The sequence below is a fragment of the Equus caballus genome, chromosome 26 (assembly GCF_041296265.1).
Source record: "Equus caballus isolate H_3958 breed thoroughbred chromosome 26, TB-T2T, whole genome shotgun sequence".
In the NCBI taxonomy this organism is placed as follows: Eukaryota; Metazoa; Chordata; class Mammalia; order Perissodactyla; family Equidae; genus Equus; species Equus caballus.
The window spans coordinates 20866813-20893122 of NC_091709.1; the positions used below are offsets into that span (position 1 = coordinate 20866813).

A 26310-nucleotide genomic window follows, 5' to 3' on the forward strand; every position below is an offset into this window, starting at 1 on the left:
CTAAATATCATTAATGACCAGGCTCCCATCTTTCCATGTCACACTTTTTTCTTGGATTTCTACTCTATCACATTTGATAAGGTAAGTATAAAATAATTACAGGAACATGGATACTCCAGGTATCCTGGAAGACAAAAAGTAGCACATTTGTGCTTTTTCCTAAGTAGAAAAAAATAGAAATAAAACAACCTAAAGTAGCAGTTTCCAAAGTGTGGACTCTGGACCGGTAGTAATAACATCACTAAGAACTTGTTAAAAATGCAAATTATCAAGGCTCCATCTCATAGATATTGAATCAGAAAACCAGTAGTACAGCCCAACAAGCTGCGTTTTAATAAGCTCTCCAGGTGATTCTGATGCATCCTGAAGTTTGAGAACCACTGACATAAAGGAAGTTTTTCTAATTAGTATCAGTGTATTATCTTTACCTGTGTTCACACCTCGATGTCTTTAAAGACTCTCATTTCTTGACCAAGGCCAAAATAATAGATGCTATGCAAGTAGCCCAGAGACAACTATGGAGTTGTACATCAGTACCAAAAAACTGAATTGAGTCTGGAATATATTACATTATATGGCTAAAGGAACTCTGAAGATGTAATTAAGGTTACTAATCAACTGACTTTAAAAGAACGAGATTATCCAGGTGGACCCAATCTAATCACATGGGCCCTTAAAATCAGAGCCCCTTCTCCAGCTGGGTAGCAGAAGGGGACATCCGGAGAGTCAAAATAGAAGGATTTGACCTGCTATTGCTGCCTTGAAAATGAAGGGGGCTGCGTGTCAAGGAAATAGGGACCTCAGTCCTACAACTGCAAGAAACTGGATTCTGAAAACCACCAGAAAGCTTGGAAGCAGATGCACCTTGATTTCAGACTTGGTAGGGTGCTGAGCTGAGAGGACCTAGTTGAGACATGCTGTGCCCAGATTCTGACTTCACAGACTATGAGATAATGAATGGGTGTTGTTTTAAGCTGCTAAATTTGTGGTAATTTGTTATGGCAGCAACAGTAAACAAATACTGAATATTAACTTAAACTGCTGTTTCAGCCATCCCACGTTGTGCAATGAACTTGCTGCTTTTGACAGCAACAGAAGCAAGTGGCAATTTACCATTCAGAACATGAGGTCGCCACTAGTAAACTTCTGTAATACGCGGAATATCTGGGCTATCCCTTTGGCTTGCTAAAGGCAATCACGCCTCCAGCACATTTGTCTTAAGGGCACATTCACTTTCCTTGTAGGCTGGACAGCAGCATCTAATATTCATATATCAGTCTCTGGAAACTAGAAAGAGGTGCCTATCTCTTTTCTTTTCTTTGTTCTCCTCCTTCAGAGGAATCTTTCTATGTGAAGGAAACTTAGCTCACAAGGTTCAGAGAAGAGCCATAACGTAGCCCCACTGCCATAACTTGGTGGAATTTAATCTGTGACATATTGTCAAATCTCAGCACATAAGAGAAAAGAGAGTCTTCAAATGAGAGTTTGCTTCAGCCATTTTTCACTTTGCAGACATTTAATTCTTTTTATTTAAGGGAAGCACAAACAGGGATTCTCATAAGTTTACCCACATGGTGGAGTCCCCAAGCCTTTGAAGACATCAGGCCAACAAGGAAATTTGGAGCAAAGGTGAGAGGTGGTATATTTGTTTGCTAGGGCTGCTATTAGAAAAAGTACCATGACTAGGTGGCTTAAATAACAGGCATTTATTTCCTCATGGTTCTGGAGACGAGCAGTCCAAGATCAAGATGTTGGCAGGATTGGTATCTTCTGAAGGCTTTGCCTTTGGCTTATAGATAGCCGTCTTCTTCTGGTGTCTTCACCTCATCTTCTCTCTGTGTGTGTCTATGTCCTAACTCCTCTCTTATAAGGACATCAGTCATACTGGATTAGGGCTCGCCCCAATGACCTCATTTAACTTTAATTACTTCTTTAAAGACCCTGCCTCCAAATACAGTCATATTCTGTCATGCTGGGGATTAGGACTTCAACATATGAATTACAGGGGGGGCACAATTCAGCCCATAGCAGGTGGCATCCAGTTACTTACTTCAGGAGTGTAGCCTCATTTATTCATGGCTACCAGTGATCCTTCCAGACAGGGCATCAGAAACTTTGTCACTTTTGTGAAGGGGCTCTAGAAGAGGTTTACCTCTCATGTATGGCCAGAGAGGATACTAGGTATGTTTGTAAAACTTAGGTAATAGGAAGATATAGAGCTATGACAAAGCAAAGTCTATGGGGAGACCTGTTGCCTTTCTATTGCATTGCACGTTTGTGTTGGTTTACAGCAGAAAGCTTCTCAAGAAACCATATGCATTCTGTTTATATCAGAGTTACTAGGAAATTCCATTAAATTAGAAAAACATTCGCCATTTATCCATTTAACTGGTCCTCTCTCTTTCACGCTCTTCATGCTTCCTGAAGTATCCACATGATGGAAATAATTCAGTTTTCTTTAATTTCATGTATTTCCTTCACTGAACATAAAAGCTAATTAAAATAATCCTTGATATTTATTGCATCAATGTGGCAGACACTGCCCTGAGTGGTTTACATGCGTTATCTCATTAAACTGCTAATGACCCTATGAGAGAAATACTTACTGCTATCCCAATGTCAGAAAAGGCAACTGAGGTTTAGAGATTCAATATCTTGCCAAAAGTCACACAAGTAACTATCAAGGTCTGTTCAACTGCCTCTTTGATGGTGATTAGCTTCAGAATATAACAGGCAAAACTCCTATCACAGAATGAAGAAAAGTGGCATTATCATTCATGAGTTCCCATATATAATGAAAAAATATATTGGCTAGAGGTAACTCACTAATTGTATTGCTATATAACATAAGCTCTGGCCATCAAACTGTCATTACAAAGTTTGGGTGCTTCTGCATGTGAAACATTTCATGGGCTTGTAGAGGTGGGAAACCTCTTTCTATTTCATACTGAATTATAAGATTCTCTATAAATAAAGCATTACATTCATATATCTAAAATGAAATTAATAATAGAATATAATCTTCAGACAAGTGACAAACTACTCTGGTACTCAGGTCAAAATCATTAACATAACGGCTATGACTACCTACTTCTGAGACAACATTAAAAAGGAATGGGAATTTTCAAGAGTGAAAAGAGGAACAGCAAGCATTCCCTTGGAGAAGACAAAGATACCTACATCAAAAGCAACGTAGGTTAGCAAAAGCAAACCTAGACCAATTCTTTCCCAGGAATGCAAACTAAGCTGTAGCCTACATTAATAAACTTCTTGCTAGAAAAAAAAAATTCAATACTTGAATGACACTACAAATTCCTGTTGACCTATTTCAAGTAAACTATTACCACTTCCTAGTAATATTTTTACTTATCTAGCAATCTGTGGAGAGCAGCTGTTCTCTTTTCTTGTCAAGCCTTGTACTGAAACAACGGCCTTTGCAAATTCAGAGCCGTGACCAGGACTCCAGCTTCACTGAGAGCCTGGACATCTGCTTGGAAATGCCTCAACATCTATCCTCATCCCAAAAAGTGGAGAGGGACATTGCCCTCTGCTGGTTAAAATCCTGGGCCACAGCATATATATCCCTCAAAAAGGTGAAATAAAGATTCCAGATAAACATGTGCTGCAAAAATTTTCCACCAGCAGCACTGTGCTAAAAGAAATGTTAAAGGAAATTTTTTGGCCACAGTAAAATTATATCAGATGGAGACCTGAGTCTACACAAAGGAATGAAGAGCACCAAAAATGGTAAATATGAGTAAATACAAAAAAAATTGTCCTCATTTTTAAGTTACTTAGAAGATAATTGAGCCTCTGTTCCTCCCTGTTCCACAGAAAGCCACATATTGTCCTGTGGGGCCAGCCGCATCCCTGAGATAAGATGGTCACGGTCAGAGTAAACAGATTTGTCCGTATGGGTGAGAGATGCCAGAGGTGTTTTTAACTGCAACAAAGAGGAGACTGTCATCATCAATGACCTGTTCACTGCATAACCTACATGGTCTACATGTTCCTGTATTATTTCATAAATGGCAACTTCAGTAGCACAGTCAAGGCTGAGAAAGAGAAGCTTGTCAGAAATGGGAAGGCCATCTCTATCTTCCAGAAGCAAGATGCTGCCTACATCAAATGGGATGATGCTGGTGCTGAATATGTTGTGGAGTTCATTGGGCCTGGAGCTCACTTGAAGGGTGGAGCCAAAAGTGTCATCAACTCTGCCCCTTCTATTGATGCCTGCATATTTGTGATGCTCCCATCTTCAACTCAGTCTCCATCCTAGACTCCCTGAACCATGAGAAGTATGACAACTTTCTCAAGCTTATCAGCAATGCCTCGTGCACCACAACTAATTTGCCTCCTGGACAAAAGTCATCCAGGATAATTTTGGCATTGTGAAGGGAGCACAGTCTATGTCATCACTGACACTCAGTCTGTGGATATGGGAAACTGACATGACAGTGTATGGCTGTGCAGAACATCATCCCTGCATCTACTAGAGCTGCCAAGGTTGTGGGCAAGGTCATCCCTGAGTTGAATGAGAAGTTCACTGGCATGACTTTATGTGTCCCCACCCTCAAGGTGTTTCATTATGGATCTGACCTACTGTCTGGAGAAACTGCCAAGTACGATGACATCAAAAAGGTGGTGAAGCAGATGTCAGAGGTCCCTTTCAAGGGTATCTTGGGCTACAGTGAAAATGAAGATGTCTCCTACGACTTTAACAATGACACCTACTCTTCTACTTTTGATGCTGGGGCTGGAACTGACCTCAACGACCACTTTGTCAAACTCATTTCCTGATATGACAATGAATTTGATTACAGAAACAGGGTGGTGTGCCCTATGGTCCACAAGGCCTCCAAAGAGTAAGGATGCCCTGGACTACCAGTCCCAGCAATAGCAAGAGCGGAAGAGAGAGGTCTCCAGCTGCCGGGGAGTTCTTGCCCCAACTCAATCTCCTAACACACCGAGAATCTCCCGTCCTCAACACAGCGTCCATCCCAGACTCCCTAAAGAAGAGGAGTGGCTTAGAGAGTGCTACATTGTCACATCCCATCAATATAGTATGCTGTACTCCACAAAAAAGACACTTGACTGTTTAACACAAAAATAAAAACAATATGCTGCGGTTTATAAATGTATGGTGGAGTTTGTAAATGTATGACAAATAGCACAAAGAACAGGAGGGAAGAATAGCAGTATACCGTCATAAAGTAGAGAAGAGATATAATACTATTTGAAAGTAAACTGTGATAACTTAAATATGCATATATAAATCCTAGACATAAAGCAATCACTAAAAAAATAGAGGTATAGATATAAATTGAGTGGAGATAAAATGATATTCAAAAATACTCAACCAAAAAGATAACAGAAGAGGAAGAAAAAACAATAACAACAAAAAACCCTGAAACAAATAAAAAACATAGAACAAGATCATAGACTTAACCCAATCACACTAATAGTTACAATAAAGGTAAGTAGGCAGATTGGACTCTAAAAATAAAAACAGTAAGAATCATATTTTAAATGTAAAACACAGTTAGGTTCAAATAAAAAGATGAGGGAAAAGATATTATGCAATCACTAAGTATAAGAGAGTTGGAGAAACTATTTTAATATCAGACAAAGCAGACTTCAGAGCAAGGAATATCATTAGGGAGAAAAGGGACCTTTTGTGATGATAAAGGGGCCGATCATGAGCAATACCTAACACTTTAAATAAACATGCACCCAAGAACTGAACTCCAAAAAAACAGTATGCAAAAATTAATAGGTTGAAAAGAGAAACAGAAAAATCTGTAATTACAATTGGTTTCAAAATTTACCTCTCAGTAATTCATAGAACAACCGGGCAGAAGATCAGTAAAGATACAGGAGACTTGAACAGCATCCTCAACGAACTGGACCTCATGGATAGTTATCACACACTCTAGCCAATGACAGCAGAATATACATTGGCCCTGAAAAAGTGACCTTAGACCAAGTGGACCTGAGACACAAAGTAAGTCTCAACAATTCTCTTAATAGACAGTTTCAAAACTTATACTCAGTAATAATAGCTAACTTTATTTTTTTTTTCACTGAGGAAGAATTGCTCTGAGCTAACATCTATTGCCAATCTTCCTCTTTTTTCACTTGAGGAAGATTAGCCCTGAGCTAAGATCTGTGCCAATCTTCCTTTATTTTGTATGTGGGTTAGCACCACAACATGGCTGATGAGTGGCGTAGGTCCACATCTGGGATCCAAACCCACAAACCCGGGCAACAAAGCAGAGTGTGCCGAACTTAACCACTACACCATAGGGCTGGCCCCTAGCTAACATTTTTTATTAAGATGAATATACATAACATAAAATTTACCATTTTAACCATTTTGAGTATACAATTCAGTGGCTTTAAGTACACTCATATTATTCAAATTTTAAAGTATTAAATTAAATCAAAATATGTTCTCTGACTACAATAGATTTAAATAAGACATCGATAACAAAAGATATCCATAAAGTCCCCCAATATGGGGTAATTAAACAAAACAATTCTAAATGAGCCACAGGTCAAGGAAGAAGTCACAAGGGAATTTATAAAATATTTTGAACTAAAAGAAAATGAAAGCATAACTTATCAAAACCTTAGTTGCAGCTAAAGCAGTGCTTAGAGGGGAATCAATCTATAGCTTTAAATGCTTATATAAGAAAAGAAGAACGATCTAATATCCATGATCAGAGCTTCAGTCCTAAGAATCTAGTAAAGAGGAGAAAATTAAACCCAAAGAGGTAGAAAGAAGAAAAAAATAAAGTTAAAACTAAAAATCAGTAACACAGAAAATAGACCAACAATAGAGAAAATCAACAAGAGCAAATGCTGGATCTTTGCAAAGATCAGTTAAACTGATCTAGCTAGGCCAATCAAGAATAGCGAAAAGATAAATTACAGTCTTTTGTAAATTAAAGAAGGACTATCGCTGCAGAGGCTATCGACGTTAAATGGGAATTAAAAGGGAATATTATGAACAACCTTATGCCAATAAATTTGACAACATTAACGAAATGAGAAAACTATTTGAAAGATGCAAATTACCAAAACTGATTCAAAAAGAAATAATAAAATTGAGTATGCTTATTTAGAGAAATAGAGTTTGTAACTTAAAATCGTCCCACAAAGAGACTTTCAGTCCCAGAAAAATCCTGAAGAAAATATAAGCAAATCAAACCCAGCAATGTTAAAATACACCATAACCAAGGACAAGTCATCCAAGAAAGTATGGTTGATTAAACATTCAAACATAAATATAATGTGGCAAGAGAAAAAGCATATAATCACCTGAACAGATGCAGAAAAAGTATTTTACAAAATCCAATACCCATACATGATTAAAAAAAAATTCAGCCAACTAGGAATAGCAGGGAATTCACTCAACTCAATAAAGAGACTCTGAAAAACCTATAGAAATCATCACATTTAATGGAAAAAACTAAATGCGTTCCCCATGAGACTAGAACAAGGCAAGAATGTCCTCACCACTTCAATTCGCTGTTGTACCATAAGCTCTAGTAAGTACAATAACTTAAGACATACAGCTATTTGCACATAACATAATCATCTATGCAGAAAGTCCTAAAAAGCTAATAAATGAATTTAACAAGAATTGAGGATGCAAGGCCAATATATCTAAATCAACTCTATTTCTGTATGCTAGAAATGAACTGGAAAATTTTTTGAAACATTTATACCAGTACACCATCCAAAAATATGAAATACTGAGGGAAAAATCTGCCAAAAGATAAGTTAAGACCTGTATACTGAAAATAAAACATTGCTCAGAGAAATTAAAGAAGACTTCAAAAAAGGCAGATATAAGCTATGTTGGTTGAATCCAAGACTCAAGATTGTTAAAGTGTCAGTTCTACCCAAACTGATCCACAGACTCAGCAAATCCCAGTCAAAATCCCAGAAGCCTTAGCTGCAGATACTGACAAGATAATCTGAAAATTTTTATAGAAATGGAGAGAAATTAGAATGCCCAAATAAGTTTGGAAAACAAAGATAGAAGTTAGAAGACTAAATCTACAGTAATCAAAAAAACATAATACCATAGTAAAAAGATATATATGTATCAATGGAATAGAATATAAAGCTCATATATAGACTCTTACATACATAGTTAATTGATTTTCAATATAGATGACAGGGTGATTAAATGGGGCATAGAAAGTCTTTTCAACAAATTGTGCTGAAACAACTAAATATCCCCATGGAAACAACTGAAATTCAACTATCACCTGACACCATTCACAAACAAAAACTCAAATTTGTTAATCATTCCAACTGTGAAATTTCTAGATTAAAAAAAGCACAAATCGTTGCAAGCTTGGAGAGGGCAAAGATTTCGTGATAGGACACAAGCATGAACTACAATAAAATGTTGATAAATATAGATATACTGACTTCATTAAAAATAAAAACTTCCTCTCTTCAATAAAAGCTGTTAAGAAATGAAAGGACAAGATTAGGTAATACATATATCTGACAAAAAACTTTTATGCAGAATATATAAAGAGTTCTTAAACTTAAAAATAAGAACACATACATACCCACACAATTTAAAATGCCCAAAAGGTTTGAACAGACACACTACAAAGGAAGATATACAAATGGCCAATAAGCACAGGAAAAGATGTTCAGTATGAAATCAGACTGCACAGGCTAACTAGAATGGCTAAATTAAAACGACAAACCAAGTGATAAAAACAATGCAGAGCAACTGGAACTCTCCTACACTGCTGGTAGGAACATAAAATAGTACAAATACTTTGGAAAAGAGTTTGAGAGCTTCTTAAAAAGTTGAAGATATACCTATCAGGGTGACCCAGAAATTCCACTCTTAGGTATTAATCTAACAGAAATGAAAACATATGTCCACAAAAATTTGTTCCTGAATGTTCATAAGCAGCTTTATTCTCACAGGTTCCAAAAACTGGAAACAACCAAAGTGTCCAATCATAGGTAAATAAACAGATTGTGGTATATCCATTAACTGGAATGTAAGTCTGCAACAAGAACAACAAAATAAACTATGGATGCAGCAACAACATAGCTGAATCTCAAAAATATGAAGATGAGCAAAAAATAAACACACAAGATTGCATACATTCTAACTCCATCTATATGAAATTCTAGACAAGGAAAAGCTATTTTACGGTGAGAAATAAGTCACTGGTTTCCTGGGGCCAGGATAGGAAGAACCAAATGGAAGGAATATGTGGGTACTTTTTACGGGGTGAAGGGGGTATTCTGTGTCTTGATTTCGGTGGTATGTATAAGTTACACATTCGTTAAAACTCATCGTACTGTGCGCTTAAAATGGGTGCATTGTATCATAGGTATGCTTCAATAAAACTTAAAGGGAAAAACACAAACGTGGAGGCCTTTCTCCAATCTATGTAATCCTCTAATTCCCTCTTCTCGGTTCAATTCCCAAAAAACTCCTACTCTTTCCTCACATGTCCTGGTATGTTCCCTTTGACCTTATTATCTAGAGAAGTTACTCCTGCCTCTAACCTGCGATCTTCTTGTTACCAACAATACACATGGCCCTAGATCTTTACGGAAAGTGGGATATAGACTTCTCAACTTTGCTCTCACTAATTCCTGAAATACACTCAGAGATACTTCTTGTTTTCCCATTTTTACTAAACCTAACTATAGGGAAAGAGAAGTAGATGATGATAACCAAGAATGGAGAAAATTATATAGTTAGCAAATTTTTGACAGAGTACTAGAATAGCCTATGCATTCTAAGGTTTACCTTCAATGATCTAATAAGCAAGATGCTAAATATTTGCCTGTGGAATCAGTCTACAAAACTAAGAGTGCCCTAGATATTAGAACAAGTTACTAGATCTTGGTCTTTCGGTGATATGTGGTATGTTCTGCTATATCTGGTAAATTCTTGTTCCCTCCAATACCAAGAAGTGGTAAAGATTTTACATCACTTTAGATTAAGACATACTTGATGTTAAACATCCATTCTATCACTTATGTCTATGACCCTGAGGCAAGCAGCTTCAGAAGTAAAATGGCCGGGCTGCCTCCTTAGAGGAGAGCAAGATCACCTTTCACGGATGCGAGGATTTCAGATTGTCCATTATGTCCTTCCTGTCATCGCCTACTCTTTTATCCATTGCAGGTTTCCATGTCTTCACACGGGCATCATATTATAGAGAAGCATGCAACCAGGCAGTAGGTTTAGAACTGGTAAATAGGAAGTAAGGAAGAAAAAGTTTCTAAACAGATCAGTAAATGATGAAAGCAAATTTTAATAAGATTACTTTGCCAGAGATCAGAATTCTCCAAAAAGCACTCAATTTGATAAGGCTCCTTATTTTCATATTATGTTTTTTTAGAAAAGGGGAAAGATAGAAGAAAAATAGACAGGAAGAGTCAAATATACTACTTATCACTGCCACATATACCTTTCTGAAGAATAACATAGTCATATAGGCCCCTACTTGAAAATCTTCGGTGCTCTCCCATTTCCTGGAAATCAAAGCCTGAATCAAGTGTCTGACATTCAAGGTTTTTCACACTCTCACCTGAGCCTATTTTCCTCAATGTGCCTTATGCTGCATTAAAATCAAAAAGTTCATCGTTTCTCGTAAGCATCTCCTGCTTTTCCATTTCTGACATTTTGCTCGCGGATCTGATCTTCTGCAGTGTCTTCTCCTCCATCAAACCTCATAATGTAAATCCTTCCTGTCTTCATGGTCTAATTCAAATGTCTCTTCCTCCATCAACCTGACTTCCCACCACCTCCCGACACCAAAACTCTGTACTCTTTCCTCAGAATTCCCACAACCCTTTGCACAGTTCCTGCTCTAAAATCCAAGAATCTGCCTCTTCCTGTTAATATCTTCCTAGTTCTCATGGGAATAATAATTGATGAATGAATGAATGAAGATCCCATGGTTCTTCTAAAAAAGCACTTTACTGAGAACTTTCTTAAGTCAAACCCTTATAAATAGGTTAACACGTACCACAATTCTTTTTTGAACTTCAGCTGCTCGCCACCATCTAGCCTGTTGGTCCTCTTTTATAGAGAGGTAGAAAACACATGCCCTTATAGATATTCTTCACAGTCGAATGCGTGTTCCTTACTGTTCCTTATCACCTTCAAATGTGTGAAATGATGGATGGTGCCAGCAGTGTTTCTTTAAAGGGGATGCAAGGGGACAGTCTGTTCTATGGTTGGCAGCCACAACATGTGTTTACATGGTCCATCACAGGACAAAACCACTTCACAGTGTATATGCTGTATTAATCAGGTTTGGTAACACAAACAAACAATCCTGAAATGTAAATAGTTTGCAACAATAAACATGCATTTCTTACTCACTGGTCTGAGAGTTGCTGCAACTCTGCCCAGCTCTGCTCTATAAATCTTCTTATTCTGGGACTCAGACTAATGGAGAGCTATATCTGCTATCATACAAATAAAAACACACAGCCAAGCTTAACAACGACATAGAAAGTATACCCTGCCTGGTGGAAGGCACTGGTGGTCACATGGCAAAAGGAATGGATGTATACCATCTGGGGAAGGAGAACATAGTTGGGAACAATAATAAAATCCACCACATATGGTTTACTAAGCTGAAAGAGCAGCCCCATTCTTCAGAGCCAGGCTATGCTCTCTCCTGCTACCCTTTTCAAGCCATCTACATACAGGTTAAGGCAGTAGAAAAAGCAACCATCACTCCCTTGACATATCTGCATAAGCACTTTAGTTCAACTCCAAACTGTAGACCAAATACATACGGAAAGAGAGAATAAGGCAGTTTCTGGAAAGATACCTTGGGATTGTGGCTTGCCTGCCATTTCAACAGATGCCCAGAATCAATTACACAGCAAGAACTGGAGCTTGGATGACAAAAAAAAAAAAAAAAAAAATATATATATATATATATATATGTAAATATATATATATATATATGTAAATATATATATGGTTGAATCAGGAGGAAAGCCTAAATACTCTTTCATTCATCTGTTATGACTGAAAAATATACAGAGTTTAAGTGAAACAAAATTCCTCCAGCCAGTGAAGTGTGATCACTTCGATAGGCCACTGATTGATATGTTAAACTTATTATTTTCACCAAGTCTTCAAATCTTATTATACATGTCAACTGGTCACAGAGATAACCTATCTGTGACCTTTTTTAAACAGTCTGTTGGAAACGATCCCAGTTTTAGCCAATTCCTCTTTTGTTCACAACAGCAAGCAAAGGAGTCCTAAATTGCGAAAGAACTCTTTTAAAGCCTAGCCTTGGATGCAGATGAATAGCTTTGTAAGGGGGACTCTAGAGGTAAAATGGCATAAAAGGAATTCTAGTACCTTATGCAAATATTCTCAATAAGGGCTCCTTCCGATTTGTTTTATAGAGTGATTCAGAACCTTGAAGGGGTGGCCAGACAGGCTAAAAGCTCTATGGAGAAAGCCATGGGAAAAAATGAGCAAATGTCTGCTTAGACCAGGGCCCTCTGCCCTTTATACTAAATCAGTAAGATAAGAACTTTACTGAGCTTGCAGCTTAGTGTCAAAGAAATCACCATCCGAGGCAGGGGATATAGCCCCAAGAGTCTTAGGAATAAGGTAAGACAGCACTCTCTCTTTGTTAGAAATTAAGAACCGCTTTCCCTCTATGGCAGCCAATCCCCAAAGTGGCTCCCAATGACTCCTGCCTTCTGTTATTCACACCCCTGTAAAGTTCCCTCCCACTTCATACCAGAGTTGGTGTGTATGACCAACAGAGTAACAGAAGTGATAGTGTGTCATTTCCAAGATTAGGTTATAAAACCCTATGGCTTCTGTCTTGGGCTCTCTCGCTTTTGAGTCACTCACTCTAGAGAAAGCCAGCTTCTATGTTGTGAGCTGCCCTACAGAGAGGTCAATATGACAGAGAACTGAGAGGCCTCTGACTAACAGCCAGGAAGGAGACGAGGCCCTCAATGCAATAGCCTGGGAGGAACTGAGGCCTGCCAAGAACCATGTGAGTGAGATCAGAAGCAGACTCGACTCTAGTCAAGAGACCGCAGCCCTGGCCAACAGCTTGACTGCAACTGCATGAGAGACCTTAAGCCAGAACTACCCAGCTAAACTATCCCAGATTCTGATTCACCAAATCTGTGAAATAATAAATATTTGTTGTTTTAAACTGCTAAGTTTTGGAGTAATTGTTACGTAGCAATAGATATTTAATATACCCTTACTGTTAAAGTTGTGTCCGTTGGATCTTATTCTTCAAAGGACAAAGGAAAAAAATGACATTTTTTACTTTGTTTTCTACTTATTTCTAATTATCCTTTAGCATTAAATTAATATCAATATTTTATCATGTATACCCCTCTAATTTCTAAAAGCACTAGAAATCTTAAATTAGATATACATACATTAGAATATAAGGGTCAATATCTATCAATATAAAATTTCCCTTTGTACAGCGGGAGGTTAAAATTCTATTTCTTGTGATATATAATTCACTATGCTGGCAAAGAATAATATAATATGAAATGGTAAGATTGTGTTCCCATTGCTTCTGTTAGATTAACACAACAGGCACCAAACTTTTCCAATTTTTAATAATTGTAATACAGGAAAATCTAGTGTAATATTTATATCATCACCATATGTTATTTGTCAGCATTATTTCAATACTAATCACATTGGTAACCTTCTAAAGCAAAAAGTTCTTATTAAACACATTTCATTGAGAGATCCTTATATAAAAGACAAAAAAAATAGTTTGAAAGTAAGATAGAAAATAAATGGCAAAATGAATATTTTTAGTTGTTAAAACAGTCTAAAATTTCAGTTATGGCTTTAGTAAAATCCAACCTGGATGTTACTAATATTTGAAAATTAAGCCTTATGTATATAGTACAATCTCATTTGAACGTATTTTTCTTCTGGCTATACTGACTTGATTAGCCAACTGTCAGATTTTATCAAATTGTTTGGCTAGTAGTAAAATAAAAGCTAACGTATACTGGATATTTAAAATATACCAAGTTTGTGCACATGACACACTTAAGCAAAGGTTTTATTATTATAAACTGGAGGAAGCTGAAGCTTTTAAAGTTATAACTAAATTGTCCACGGTTCTACTGTTAGCAAGTGGCAGAGGATTTATACCCAAATTGTCTTGTTCTAGAAGCCCTAGTTTTACCACTGCAATGTACTGGGGTCTTCTACCATATGCCTGAGAATCTGCTTCTCCATTCTTCTTTAATCATTCTTTCCTCTAAACTCCAACAGAATTAAATACAGTCTTTGCAGATAACATAGAACTTAAAATAATCCTGCTGTTGATAGCTTCACATATTGAATCCTTAATATGTTCATAATACTTAACATTTGATTTACAAGTATTTATTCAGTTAATCCTCACAATGATTATGATAAAATGCATAAGTCATAATAATAATGCCCATTTTACAGAGGTGGAAAATGAGGTACAGCCATCTTTTATTATTTAGTGTAGAAAGAAAGAAAAGGTTAAAAACATAAAAACCTGTGATTGAGCCCCAACTCTGCCATAAAGTCTTATCATATCTATGAATAGCTAAAATAACATAAAATTGCCTTGTTTATAAAGTCAGGTGGTTGAACAAGATAATTTTTTTCATTTTACTAGCCCATACAAATACGTCTTATCTAATTGTAAGCATCTTGAAACCTAGAGCTCTATTTCACATATCTATTTTCTCATGACCTGCAAACGCAGAAGCAGCTCAACTAATACTACAGAGTGGCCATGGACCCTAACTTAAAAGGGACAAAAACGCTAGCCTCCATATTAGAAGCTTGTATCAATCACGTCTCCTTTTCTGATGTTCTTGAACACGTGGATGTCTGCGACGATATCCAATTCCTATGAACAATATTTCTGTCACCATAGTAATTCACCTTCTTCACTGATTTATTGCTATATATAATATTAAGGTGTAAGAAATTTATTAAAAGTCTGTATGCTACTTAAGCAAGATTTTGGTTCCTAGGTACTTCATGATTTTCATAATTATTTCTCTAATTTTGTGCCAAAATCTGTTTTTTTAAAAACTGTCAAAGCCAAATTCTGGCTTCCAGGACAATCTATTATCTGACAGTTTTTTAGACCAGTTGATTAAGTGCTTTCTTAAACATCAAATAAACAATGTCATAAAATAAACTGCCGGTGTCAATCTGCCATATAATCTTGCCATAACAGTTAAGGGTAATCAGGAAGAAGCCCATCCTGCTAAATACTAACAGTTTTAGCACAACAAAGAATAGATTACTAGATACATGACACGAGCATGAATCTATATAATAGTCATTGAATATCTGGCAAGAGTGTCAAAAAGTCAAGGTCACCAAACATGACAAAGACCAATTATAGGTTTCAAATGAAAATTATATATAACAGAAGAAGTGAAAAATTATTTTTGTATGATTGTTCAGAGACTTATTGATCTAAGCCTTTCAAAGCCAAGTTCAAAGCATATTTCTCTGTCTACTATTATGACATACATTACTGAGTAATAATCAAGATTAAAGAAGGAAGATAAAAACATCTATCTTTATATAATGTCTTCAATAAGGGACTAATCTTAAAAATATGACAACAAATATTTAATAATTTTAGTAACAAACATAACAATAGTCTTTTTAAGTATCTGTTAAAAAGGTAATGAGAAGGCCAGCCCCACTGGCCTCATGGTTAAGTTCAGTGCCTTCTGCTTCAGGGGCCCAGGTTTGGTTCCCAGGTGCAGACCTATACCACTTGTCAGTGGCCATGCTATGGCAGTGGCTCACATACAAAATAAAGGAAGACTGGCAACAGATGTTAGCTCAGAGAGAATCTTCCTCAGCAAAAAGGAAAAAAACAGTAATGAGATAGTCACATTTAATATTTTCAATGAATATACAAGCTTATCATCCTTGTTTAAAAAATGCTCCCAAACATCTGCAAAATAAACAATATTTTAGTATATACCAAATGCCAAAAATTTTGCTAAGCATTTCACATGCATTATTTCATTTTACATGTACAGTAACCATATTAACTACTATTATAATTATCCCCATCTAACACATTTGAACCTTTGATAAACTGATTTTTATCAGTTCTCCAAAACTTTTTATATACTTTAGCTATGCCTGGGATGTCTTCTCCTCCACCAAACCTCATAACGTAAATACTTCCTTCCTTCCTGGTCCAATTCAAATGTCACTTCCTCCATGAATCTGACTTCCCACCACCTCCTGAAATCAGAAGTCTGAACTGTTTCCTCATAATTCCCATAACCCTTTGTACAGTTCCTGCTCTAAAATCCAAGAATCTGCCTCTTCCTATTAATATCTTCCTGCCTCTCATGGGAATAACAATTGATGGATGAATGAATGAATGGAGATCCCATGGTTCTTCTAAACAGGCACTTTACTGAGCACTTTCTAAAGTTAAACCCTTATAATAGATTAACATGTACCACACTTCTCTTTTTTGAACTTAAGCTATGTATTCATTTGAGTTAAGAAAAACCATACATGAGAAGTAGCTAATATAGCCTACAAAAAATTCCACTATAGAATTTTCCTAATATAGCTTAAAAGCAAGCCTCAAAATGATGAACCACATACACTAGAAAATTAACTGTCTACTTGAACAAAATCCAATATTCGATTAACAAAGACCAGAAAATCCACACACTCAACAATGTAAGCTCAATAATGTCCACCATCCAATAAAAAATTACTAGATATGTAAATAAGAAAAGATAAGAAGAAAATCAGTACATAGGCACAGATCCCAAAATGAAAAAAAAAAAAATGGAATTAATGAAGACTCTAAAGCCATGATTCAAAAATATATTGAAGGATTTAAAGTAAAACGTACATATAAAAAGAAACAAATAGAGAATCTCAACAGAAAAATGGAAACTGTTCTATAGGATAGGTTTAGCAGATTAGACTCTGGTAGAGAAAAGATCAGGAAACTTAAAAGCAGGGCACAAGAAACTACCCAAAAGCAGCACTGGAATTACTAGAACTACCAGATGAAATTTTTTTAAACTGTGATTTACACGTTAGAGGATTCGTGTAAAAGGCAAAAAACAAGAACAAACAGATGGGGAATTTCAGCAGAAAAATGGAAATGATAAGAAAGAGTTGAAAGAAATGCTATAAATAAAAATCAATAGTAACAGTCATGAAGAATGACTGTGAGAGACTCATCTGTAGATTTGACATCGTCAAAAAAATCAATCTGAAGATAAGTCAATAGAAATTACCCAAGCTATAACACAAAGACTAAAAAGAGTGAAACAGAAAACTGAAACAGAATAGAGCATCAAAAAGCAGTAGAAAAATAGCAAATAATCTAACATAAGCATAACTAGAATCCCAGAAGGAAAACACAGAAAAACGGGCAAGGGGAAAAAAGCCACACCTGGGCACATCAAATTCTAATGGCTGACCATCACAGACAAAAAGAAAATACTGAAGATGGCCAAAGGAAAAAAGACAAATTATATACAAAGAAACAAAAGTAAGAATTAGAGCAGACGTTTTGACAGACACTATGCAAGCCAGACTATGGAGTGACAGAAAGAAAATAACTGTGAAGCCAGAAAAACATGTTCATAAAAAATAACTTTCAAAAACAAAGGATAAATATTTTTTCAGGTTAAATACAATTGAGAGAATTCATTACCAACAGATCTGAACTACAAGAAATGTTAAAGAAGTTCCTTAGGAAGAAGAAATACGACATGAGACAAAAACTTGAATCTACACAAAAAAATGAAGAGTTCTGGATACAGTTAAAACAAAAGTAAATATAAAAGACATTCCTTTCTTAATCACACTAAGAAGGATAACTGATTGTCTAAAGCAGTTGTCGTCAAACTTTTTCTTTAAAGGATCAGGTAGCAAATATCTTCAGCTTTGTGAGCCATAAGGTCTGTGTTGCAATTGCTCAACTATGCCCTTGTACCATGAAAGCAGCCATAAATTATACATAAATGAATGAGCATGACCGATTTGGGCCTAAGGGTTGTATTTTTCTAAGGCCTGAAAAATGTATGGCAACAATAGCAAAAAAAAAAATGGAGAGAGATGAATTGGACGTATACTGTTGTAAGTTTCTCACACTATATACGAAGTGGTCTAATATTACTTAAAGGTAACCTGTGATTAATCAAAGATGTATAATGTAAACCCCAGAGAAACACTAAAAATAACTTAGTAAGAGGTATAAATAATAAGCCAATAGTGAAGTTAAAACACCTTCATAATAAATAATTCAAAAGCAGGCAGAAAAAGGAAAAGTGGAAGAGAAAAACAAGTGGAACACAGAGAAAACAACTAGCAAGTTGGGCAGATTTTAATCAAACCACATAACAGTTACATTATGAGTAAATGATCTAAACATACTAATTAAAATATAGAAATGCTCAAACTGAATAATAAAGCAAGATCCAAATATATGCTATCTACAAGAAACCCACTTTATATATAAAGACATAGGTTAAAAGAAAAAGAATGGGGAAAACACACTGCGCAAACACAAATCAAAAGAAAGCTGGAGTGGCTATATTAATATCAAAGTAGATGTCAGAAGAAGGAATATTACCTGGGATGAGGGGGGAAATTACATAATGATAAAGGGTTACATTCACTAGGATATAAAAATCCTAAATGTGTATCCACTTAGCAACAGAGCTTCAAAATACATGAAGTAAAAATTTATAGAACTAAAGGAAAAAAAATACAAATCCACAACTACTGATGGAAATTTCAACACAGCTCTTTCAATAATCGATACAACAAGTAGACAGAAAATCAGTAAGGATCTAGAAGACCTCAGTAACAATATCAACTGATTTAACCCAACAAAAGCGAATTAAACATTCTTTTCAAGTGGACATGGAACATTGAGCAAAATAGACCATAATCTGTGCCATAAAACAAACTTAAACCAATTGAAAATAACCAATACCATACAAAGCGTCTTCTCCAGTCATAACAAAATTAAATTAGACATCAATAACAGAAAGATATCTATAAAACTCTCAAAAATCTGGAGATTAAACCACATACTTCTAAATATCCCATTGGTCAATGAGCAAGTTGAGAGGAAAATTAGAACATGTTTTAAATTGAATGGAAACAAAAATACAATGTATCCAAATGTATGGGAAGGTGCTAGGGCAATGCTTGAAGGGAAATATATAGTGCAAAACGCTTACACTAGAAAAAAAGGGAGTTTTAAATAAATCATCTAAGAACAATAACCCTAACACCTGTTCTCTCTTCTTTCCATCAGAGTGAATTAGCTTAAGGAAGATACATATGTCCAACAGAGGGATTTTCCAAATACACGCATGTGCATTTGAAGGCAGACATTATAATCAATTATGATGCATTCCTTCAACATCTGGTCACCAGCCAGGCATCCAATTTAGGAAATAACACTTTAAGCATTAAATGCAACTACTTTCAATAACATTTTGCCGCCTTCTTCCTTTGAAAGCAAAAATGTCTGCTTCAAGACTATAGTTTTGTAATTCAAAGAAAAGTTTATTGTTGACTATTTCTCTTACAGATGAAGATGAAAACAGACAAAACATACAGGAAGAAAAAATAATTAATACGTATATCATAAAATGATAAAGATATAGTCATAAATAATGTCTTGAATTTAGGGTGACAAACCATCACCAACCGGCCGAGATTAAAGGGAATCCGGAAACATGGGATTTTCAGTACTAAAACTCGGAAAGTCCTGGGGGACCCAAGCCAAATTATTTTTATTTTTAAGACATCTAAAAGAATAGCTGAATTAGGCATATATCTCCAATGAACCATAGGGATGTATTTTAACAATTTAAAAAATAAAATTATCAAATCCCTAAAAACAAAGTAATTCAGTATTTGTCTTAAAACACACGTTAAAGTGATCTTTGTTGTTTTCATGGACTCCAACTATGTGTTTGTTCATAAATCCACAAGGATGCCTCATCGCCTCAGCCCTGGGCCCACTGATCCTTTCTATACTGGCTTTGTGCATTTTCCATCTTTTCAGTTTGGTCTCTTTTTTGTTTTTCATAGCTACCACCACTTTATTTCTTGGCATTACTATCCAAGAGTGTTGACTTAAATATACTTGGAATCTCCAGTTCTGCTTGCCTCCATCTTCCCAAATGTGTTACAAAGTAACTGAGGCTAGCCCAGCTACTGACCAGCCTTTCCTTTTTTCTCCTTTTTAGACTGTGTAGCCAGTGCAGTAGTTCCCAAGGGGCATGTGAGTGCCTGTGTGGTAGTGTGTAAGAGTGTGTATGGGGTGGGCTTTGGTGGGGGTACCGCAACCACCAAAAGGGCTTCTATAAATGACACAGACTCCCACTCCCAAAGACCCTAGTTTGATTCCAAGAAAACTGAGGTGGGAAGTAGCAAAGAATAGTTTGACATCTCACAGTTGATTCTGGTATATCTATCCCTAACTCCCCAACTCTACCAACATACGCATGCGTGTGCACATGCACACACACACACACACACAGGCGCATCACTGGAATCCTGATACAAACCAACTATCTATTTCATTCCTGCTAGTAGGTTCTTCAAACTTCCTTCCTTCCCATCCTGCCTCCCTCCCATCCACTGCCTAAACACACACACACACACACACTCACACAGTTTCCATGAAGGCATTTCTCTCTGGGCAGAAAGATAATAGTGAATTAGCAGACAATTCAAACGAGGTAGGTTCATCTTAGAAGAGCTCTACCATCCAAGGGCCCCCCCCTTGCATCTAACATAGCTCAGCAGAGAGATTATGCTATGTTAAGCCTATTATTAAGTCACAATAATCCTAAGAGATAATTACTGTTATCAGCATCACTTTATCGAAGGGAAAGTGAGTTACAGAGACAGAAAGTAGAAGAGCAGTTACCAGGGGCTGCGGGAAGGGGATAGTGAGAAGTTATTATTTCATGGGTACAGAGTTTCCATTTGGGATGATGAAAAGGTCCAGCAGTTGGATAGTGGTCATGGTTGCACAACAATGTGAATGCATTAATACCACTGAACTGCATACTTAACACAGTTAAAGAAATAATAGTATTGAATGCAAACAATTATTTCAAATCTTAGTTTGGTATCATATTTTTCAAAGCAGAACATATGCACTATTAGAAACATCCTCCAATTTAAAAACATTCTACAAGTCAATTCTACCCACCACAAACATTTATTCCCAGGTAATCGGAAAAAGGTAGTATGCATAATGGTCAACAGGACTGACTCAGTAGTCAGACTACCCGGACTGACTGTTCACTTCACTGCTTTCCAGCCGTGAGGCTTGACAAGCTTCCTAATTTCTCAGTACCTCACTTTTCCCATCTATAAAGTGAGGCTGATAACAGTAATTACCTCTCAGGATCACTGTGAGTTAATACATGAGTTAACATATATAAAGCACTTTGAACAGTTCCTGGCACACAGCAAACATTCAATAAATGTTGGCCAATATGTTTTGTAATGGTGTAACAAAGAAGTTAAGCTTTGTTACTATGTGAAATATTTATATGCTGATAAAGTATGGATGTTATTTTTAAAATACCATGCAAGAAAAAATGTTGATAACCAGGAAAGAGAATATGCTAAAATAATTTGCAAAACAAAAAAGCTAAATAGAACTATGCCAGTTGTGTATGTTTAAAGTTTTATAGGTCATTTATTTTTCCATTGTACACTGATTCTATAACTTAGGAATACTGTTTATGTATGTAAGTCTTCTAAACAGCAGGCCATGTAGGATAACAAACAGCCTTTGCCACTTTTCATTTGCAGACCATTAGTGGGCAACAACTTTAACTGTTATTTATTTATGTTTAAAATTTAATGAAGATATGAATAATTCTAAATTTTTGCTATTTATACAATAAGGGAATACTAAGCTTGCAATGGTACCTAGCCATTCATTTTCTAGAAGTATAGCAAATGGAATTCATCACAGAAAATATTTATTAAAAACGTGAATGCGCATGAATAATAAATATCAGGAGTGGCCACTACCTATTCAAACCACCACTTATCACAAAGAAGGAAATACTATGCTAGAGTCACTATTTCTCTTTTCATAAATCTTATTCAGGGGTCCAGCCTTCCTGTGAACTGACACTAATTGTTTACTGTCTATATCAAAATTTTCTCCAACTGTTGACAAACCAATCACAAGGGTACACAGCAGGGGATGGGACCAATTCTTCTACTAATCTTTTAGGCAATTTCTCCTACACATCTTGGCAGGAAGCCTGTAACAGTTTGAACAGAGTTGTGCACAATATGTGCAGCACAGCCAAAGCTCATTAAGCGCCTTTGTCTCATGCATCTTGTGAAACACAATATTGCACCCCTGATGAGTAACGCCTCCAAATGTTATGTTAACATTAAGATCACCAGAAACCATTAATTTACTAGTCAAAGTACATTTCTCAGCAGCATTGAGACAATGTTCTAGGGAATCATCTGCCTATCACCAAATATATATGAAATTTTAATAATTGTTTTCCCAGTCCTTCAGACACAGGTTAAGAAAGTGTTCTAGAATATGCTTAATGACTAATTTGTTACACGGTGAGACTTTAAACTTTAATTTAAATGTAACATATTTTATACATTTTTTCCAGGTATGAACAGGGTCTTCATAGCACTCCGGCTTTATTGAAAGACCACTTTCTTTCCGAAAATTAAGGAAAGTCTTCAATTTTCAGTTCCACTTTCTATTTATTTATGTCTACAGCCAGGTCCCCATTTTACTTTGCCTTCAGTGCTATCATTCGCCATCTGTATTTTCCCACGTTAAAGTCTACTCCTAGAATGTCTTTATTATCCCAAATAAAGCCTCCTGTTAGCTCTTTCCCTCTCTTTCCAACGCCTCTTGAAAATGCACCCCATCAATGGATTCTCTCTGATTAGCAAGAAGGCAAAGTGAGCTCCTTTGACCCTCTTTGTTAAACATTCTCAATTGATTCTCAGTATCACAAAATGCAGTTATCGCTTTCCTGTTCCACATATAAATATACTCACTATTTAAACTTACATTTTAAAATTACACTTTTTTTCCATCCTAGCTCATAAACCAAAAGCTATCAGGTTCTTTGCTGACTTTGTGTAGAATCTAGATCATCACCATATACCAAGCAGCATTTAACAAGCAACGCGCAAATCATTCATTACCTACAAAATTTGAAAACATAAATAACCCACCTAAACGAAATACTAAAAAATTATATTCCTCAACATCAGTGATTTCTTCAACTCAATGATCTAACTTCCTCATTGGCTACCTTTACCTGAGAAACATGCCTGATTGACAGGTGAGCAATTCTTTATCTTTCAATGACAAAATCAAATAAACTACATGACAACCTGAGCAATAAGGCAAAAATTGATCTTTAAAGCTGACCAAAACACCAAATCAACAAAAAAATAGATCAATTTAGTCATTAACTGTGGACAAAGCCATCACATGCAGGTCAAAATTCAACTGCATTTGATGCAACAATCAAGAGGTCATTTTTTCCTTTTGCCATTTGCTAAATTCTATTTCCCCAGGCTCCTTTGACTCAATTTTTAAAAATATTTTAAGGCAATGACAATGATAACACAGCATTTATTGATTTGTAAAATAATTCTGATTTAGAAAATAGTTATAACATGGCACATTTTTACTAGCTTTGTTTCTAAGACAGTGGACTAAGCCATGAAAGCACATTTTACAAGCATAAAATCTTCATATTTTGAGCATCACCACAAAAGAAAATACTGCCTCCGGATTTGCTGATAGACAGTATTAAAGAAGAAGGCAAATAAAATGATTGGCACAGCAGCTAAGCTCATAGAATTCAATAGAATCCATAAGAATGATAGGTCATGTGCCACAATGGTTATTTTTGAAGAGCTGAACATGGCAATATTCTAAGATCAGCCTTATTCAGATTTTGTGACTGATCATTCAGAAAACGTCAGGCCAGAAACAAATGAAGGCTTGAAACAACTTCTCAAAAGTTAGGTGCTCCGGAAATTTTGTAGCAACTGCAACTTTTTTTACTAAAAAGATGTTTTCAAAGCCTCGATAAAGAAGGATTAAAATATTTGGAAGTTCAAATGAATGTTTGCCCCCCGAAAAAACACAGTTAGACAAAACAATCAAATAAAAACCTGGAGAAAAGACATCATGGCATGAAGCTAAAACATGATGATGAGGGTTGATTCTGAAGCCGGACTGCCTGGGGTCAAATTCTAGCTCTAGCACTTTCTAGCTGGTGATGAGGGGAAGTTTCTTAACAGTCTTGCCTCCTTTCTCTCAAGTGACAAATAGCGATAATAGTACATACCTCAAAGGCTTCTATGTTAACATAGATACAGCTCTTAGAACAGGTCTGGGCACAAAGGAAGTACCATACACGTGATGACGATGATGAAGATGAGCCACAGCTTTCACGTCACTAGTGCATTTTCTACAGGCATCACCAGATTAGCTGAGGTTCTTTTGGCTTAAGTTTAAGATGAGTAGCTGCTTATTTTCCATATTCCTAAGGGGATGACACCTATTCCAGTGAAGCATTCTTTTTAGAGGAGCAGTTCAAACTCCCCACTGTGATGAATCCTCCAGGGGTGAATAATGGTCTTTGACTGAAAATTGAAGTTAAACAAAGAAACTTCAAAATATTAAAAGTACTATGATTATGTTTGAACATTAAAATAACTGCAAAAGATAAGGATGGCATTTTCTAATATGGCAATTATTGTCTGAAATGAGAGCCAATTAAAGGTCACAGGAACCTATAAAAGGCTATGAGTATTCTATTATACATCACTAATTTGGGTGAATAGCGATGGCAGTATTTGTATGCATATTGTGCAAAGAGAACATATTGCAAATATATTTCTATAGCTGTGTTACCCATTTTACTGTTGCATGTCTAATGAACAAGAGTTCCAGTCTTTATTATTAGCATTTGCTTTACAAAGGAATTGTCAATAAAGGAAATGGGAGATCCCAGAAGTTATCCACGCTACTAATCAGCTCATTTGCTACTGACACATGGATTAAAAAATTGCCCAACGTGGAATCAGAGGCCTGTATTATAGTGTTTTAAACTCTCCAAGCATGGGACATAAAATGGTCGACTAGCAGTATCCTGGCAATGAATGTATTCTGAACAAGAAAACATTTCAAAATCATTTTTGCTACGTCCTAATGTTTCAAGCACTTTGCCCAAATACTCCTACCGTGTAAGTACTCTCCCACTGGGATGGACTGGTCAAGGACATTTCAAAATGGTCACATCATTTTAAGGAACACATTCCTGTCGGTCCTTAATCTCACAAGGTTTGCTTTCAAAGATCTTTGACAACAGGTGTTAATAAGGTAGTTATTACGACAATTGGCTATGTTTATACATATTTAATACTAAGTATTAGAGAATACAGGATGACAAATGGAGCACACTATCATCATTGTTAATTTTCAATTCTTTTCTGGAGGATCTATTGCCATTAAAGAAGATGACTGTCGTTGGCAAAAATCACAATGCCCTCTAGCACCACTTCTGCCGCAGCATTCTAGAAATACCACAGGCTGCCAGCCTCCTGGGGATGAAGACAGTTTTGCAAACATGGAGGAGTGCTTCACTTGGGGCCTCCGCACTTAACAGTCCCCAACAGAACTACTTCTGCACTGAGTATTTCTGAAGCTATTCTACTTTGAAATGATTTCTCTGACTAAAATTTATGTTGAAAAAATCACAAAGACAAAAAAAAAAATGTTATCTATTCCCATAACACACTATTTAACAGCACTTTCTCCAGGGGACTGGCCAATTATTTTTCCTTACAGAACATTCTTCTTACGGAAAACTATTTTATTTTACAAAAACTATTCATTTTACAAATGAATTATGACAGGGTTTCTGAGAAGATGCTGTTACCTACATGAGGATGACTGTTTCAGATTTTACAGGGATTCCGGAATCTTACTTTGAAGAGAAACTCAACAGAAGAGGACATTTTGGCCGGGATCACTGTAGCTAAATGGAAAACTGAAGCAATTGTCTCCTACAGACATCCTTTACAAGAAACCACCTTTAGTCAATTCTCCAGACGACGTATATAAAAATGATTTTTGGAGCCTGATTCAACTGGAAAACCCTCAACTTGTCTTCAGCTATTTGATTATATAGACTTGACCTTAGACACCA

At 36.1% G+C, this 26310-nt stretch overlaps 2 pseudogenes; one reads left to right on the forward strand and one right to left on the reverse strand.

Moving 5' to 3' along the window:
* The window catches only part of LOC100068575 (RNA-binding motif protein, X-linked 2 pseudogene), a 123788-nt pseudogene that overhangs the window by 88828 nt on the left and 8650 nt on the right, over positions 1-26310 (reverse strand).
* LOC100068608 (glyceraldehyde-3-phosphate dehydrogenase-like) lies at positions 3975-4869 on the forward strand (annotated as a pseudogene).